The sequence below is a fragment of the Protobothrops mucrosquamatus genome, unplaced genomic scaffold (assembly GCF_001527695.2).
Source record: "Protobothrops mucrosquamatus isolate PMUCROS unplaced genomic scaffold, P.Mucros_1.0 scaffold1739, whole genome shotgun sequence".
Lineage (NCBI taxonomy): Eukaryota > Metazoa > Chordata > Lepidosauria > Squamata > Viperidae > Protobothrops > Protobothrops mucrosquamatus.
The window spans coordinates 224459-228593 of NW_015387885.1; positions in this window are offsets into that span (position 1 = coordinate 224459).

Consider the following 4135-nt stretch of genomic DNA (forward strand, 5'->3'; position numbering starts at 1 on the left):
CAAAACATCTTCAAGGAAAAAATAAAGTCCAAATTGCCTTTTGAAAAAGCACCTTTGGGAGATAAATGGTTACATTATGTGAGAGGAACCCGTTTGTTATAGCTATGTGCTGGAGTTTCCCTTTGTACCATCCTTGTGTATCATTTTAATATTTCTGACATTAGTCACAGAACGATTAATAATAATAATAATAATAATAATAATAATAATAATAATAATAATAATAATAAAGTTGGAAGGGACCTTGGAGGTCATCTAGTCCAACCCCCTGCTCAGGCAGGAAACCCTATACCATTTCGGACAAATGGCTGTCCAGTCTCTTCTTAAAAACTTCCAGTGTTAGAGCATTCACCGCTTCTGGAGGCAGGTTGTTCCACTGGTTAATTGTTCTAACTGTCAGGAAGTTTCTCCTTAGTTCTAGGTTGCTTCTCTCCTTGATTAGTTTCCATCCGTGACTTCTTATCCTGCCTTCAGGTGCTTTGGAAAATAGCTTGGCTCCCTCTTCTTTGTGGCAGCCTCTGAGATTAGTATTATTTTGACATATATAAACTGAGATATTATGCCTCTCACAAGGTCTCAACAATTTTGTTAACTTTCTTGAATGCTTGAATGTACTTGGCCTGCAATATTTAAAAAGAGCTGTTCCATTGTAGTTTGTGGAAGCCTTCATTATTCTGGTGCCCTCCTGATGGTTTGAATTTTCATTCAAATTCCTAGCATACTGCACAGTAGATGATATTCACATCATGGTGTAAAACATCTGGGAACATCAGTTTGAGAAAGAGTGCTGTAGATGTATTGCAGGAATTGAAGATGTTTTTCCAGTACATATGTTGCTGTGAATATAGCACATACACCAAAGCACTAAAGGACTACAAGGGAGATGTCACTTGTCTAACAGTCACATGTGAACTTAACCAGCAACCTTATGGCTTATTACATAAAGAATCTTGCTTAACATTGGGTATGAACCATTCACTGAACCAGTTGGAGAGAACACTCAATTGTATAGCTATATATGACGAGCTACTGACAGATATTTTTTTAAGCAGTCTTGGAAGCTTAGTCTGCTTCCCCAACAATCTTCCAAACTACCATATGTTAATTTTGTTGAAAACAAACAGCTGAGAACAGTTATTCTTCTTGTTGAAAGTATAGAATGTAGTAAGGAATTTTTTCAACTTGAAGAATTGCTAATTTCTTTCTATTGTTTTATATTTAAACCAAAGCTTTGTTCTTGTATCTGCTTGTCTTTGTCTAGAAAATCAAGAAGGGATCATAGCAGAACCATCCCTCATTTTACGCTAACAACAATTTTGAGATGTAGGCTGCTTAGAGGCCACTAGTGAACCACTTAGCAATCTGTAAGCAATTTGTAAACCAACCAGAGATGCTTTGCTAAGTGAGATGGGCAGCTTATAAATTAAATAAATAAATATCTATCATTCAAACATGGACTTGAACCTAATTTCCCATCCTTAGCCCAATCCCTTAACCATGTAGTATATCACAAAAGACACAGCTACTTACTGAAGTATCTTATTAAACAAGATGCTTTCTGGAAAAAAACAAATCTGATTTTTTTACCAGCTAAATTAGCTCAACCAGCTTATTTATTTACAATTACTTTGCTGTAATATCAGTACATTGTCAAAATTCTGAATCTTTCTCTTAATCCAGTAAGATTTTTTTTTTTGCTGAACTCCTAGGATTATTGTATTCCACGTTACAATGGATACAGAAAAGTCTATTCTATACCCTTATGAAAGTGCCAGGTTTTTGACATATAAGAAAATCAGACCAAGATAAATCACTTTAAAATTGTTTTCACCTTCATAACATATAAGCTGTGCAACCAATTGAAAAATAAATTGAAACTGTCTTGTGGGGGGGGGGGATAAATAAATAAAAAATCCTAGCATTTTAACAGGGGTGTATAGACTGTTTATATCCACTGTGTATTAACTTTTGTTTTGCTTTAACTTTTTGGTAATATTGCTCTATTAATCATGTCACATATTTTGTATGAGCAAACATATCATCTTCAGGCTGAGGGTTGTCAATCCTATTGCTCCAGTAACACTGGCAAAGGCATTGTATTTTTCCAGTATAAAAAAAACCAGATGAGCAGAGGTGAGTACTCTGCCATAATATTCAAAATGTTAACCGACATGTATATGAAACATTCAGACTTAAAAGTGTTTGCATCATGACAGAGCAAGTTTGAGCAAAGGGACCAAGTGCATGTAATGGCACTGAGGATGGGGCCAGCATCCACTAGTCTGCTCCGTTCTTGTAGCTGCTTAGGTTTGTTATAGAATTCATCTTATTCATGTTGCCGTGGTTTTAAATTAATTTCAAATTTTATATACACAACTTTAAACATTTAAAAAAACAACACGGGGCTTCAGAAGACTCCGATAGTCATGTAATCCAACAAGCAGATAATTTCTCCAGCAGTGAACTGCTAAATAAACCATTACAAATCTCAGCAAAACGTTATACTGGGCTCAACCTTAGACCTCTACCATTTCAGCTTTCTAGAAATGGTGGGCTGCAAACCCACCCCATCATTTTTTTTTTAAAGTTTTTTATTTATAATACAATTAAAACAAAAATGGACATACGTGGCATTCCAGAGTAAATATTCCTAACAATTTGTTTCTCGTGATACAAAAACTTAATACATCATCCTTCACCTCTATATAAACCTCATTCTTCTACACAACACAATTATATATACAATTATATGTACAATTATATGTATGTTTCAATCCTATCGTTAGCTTAAGATCCCAGCGGTATTCCTTGATTCATACCAGCGATAAAATTTGTCCCAGATTTCAAACTCCCCCCCCCCATCATTGCCAGACAGCCAAGCCATTCTGCATGGATGGAGATTATAAAAAATTAGGAGTCCAACTGATGGGGGGGGGGGACTTCAGCTTGTGGAAGCTTGCCTTTTTAGAACAGATTGCAGCGACCGAATTAGGGAATTAGGCGTGCGCGTTTCCTTCTTAAAACGTGGCATGCATCAACTTAATCCGGGAGAATAAGAGACCTTAAAAAGTTTAAATTACTTTCCAATTGCACGATTCAAAAGCCCTGCGCAACGCCCTAACTTTGCAGAGGCCGTTCTGCTGGGTCCATTATTGGAAGGCTACGACCGGCAGCCTTCGAAGCAACCTTTTCAAACCGAAAGCAGCCTCTTAAGGCGGAAACAGGCGCTCACCTGCGTTCCCTCGTGATCCCTGTGTCAAACCCCGCAGCAACGTCCCACGGCGGCGGAGACGTGGTATACCACGCAGACTCAGTAGCGATTGTTCGGTCGCCCTGACTCACAAAAGGGCAACTTTGGCTACATTGTTGCTTCTGAGCATGCCCGGGAAGAGGAGCGGACGCATTACTAATAAGGAAGATGGGTTTCATAGAGCGGTGCTAAAAGCCGCAGAAGAGCCGGTGACTATTAATTGTCTGTGGGCTGGTTTTAAGTCTAATATTACTGATTTTTCACTTTCTTCATGCTGCTTTTATGTACTGCGTCGCTGCTTATTACAATCCTGTATATGCCACTATATATAGCCACAATGAAGCAGTTAGAAATCTCTGAGGTTATTTAATAGATTTTTGAACATGCAATTTTTTTTAATGACCTGGAAGAGTTAGTTTCTTAATACACTATTATTTAAAAACAGCTGCCTCAAAAAAAAAAAATCCATACCTACAAAATAACGTAAATACAATAACCGCCCTCCAAACCACACTAATTTGATTTAAAATCTGTGGGATCCTAACTAGTGTTAGAAAGGCCGTTTATTCCGTTTTATTAAAAACAAATCATTATTCTAGATGTAGGACTGTTACACAAAAACAATTAAAACACTATACTACGGCAGTATATCAAAATAAAAATAGCCTCAACTTACAATTCCATCAAAGAAAAGATACTAAAACACATAAAACAAACAATATTACTAATTCAAATAACTGGATAAACAAGATTTTCTGTAATACCAAAGTTGGGGAAAGGTATTTCATAATAAGTTAATACATAATAGCATTTCTCCCTTAATCTAGTCACACTTTGTGCTAAGCTATAATTCATTCATAGTTTATTATAAACTAATATTGCCTG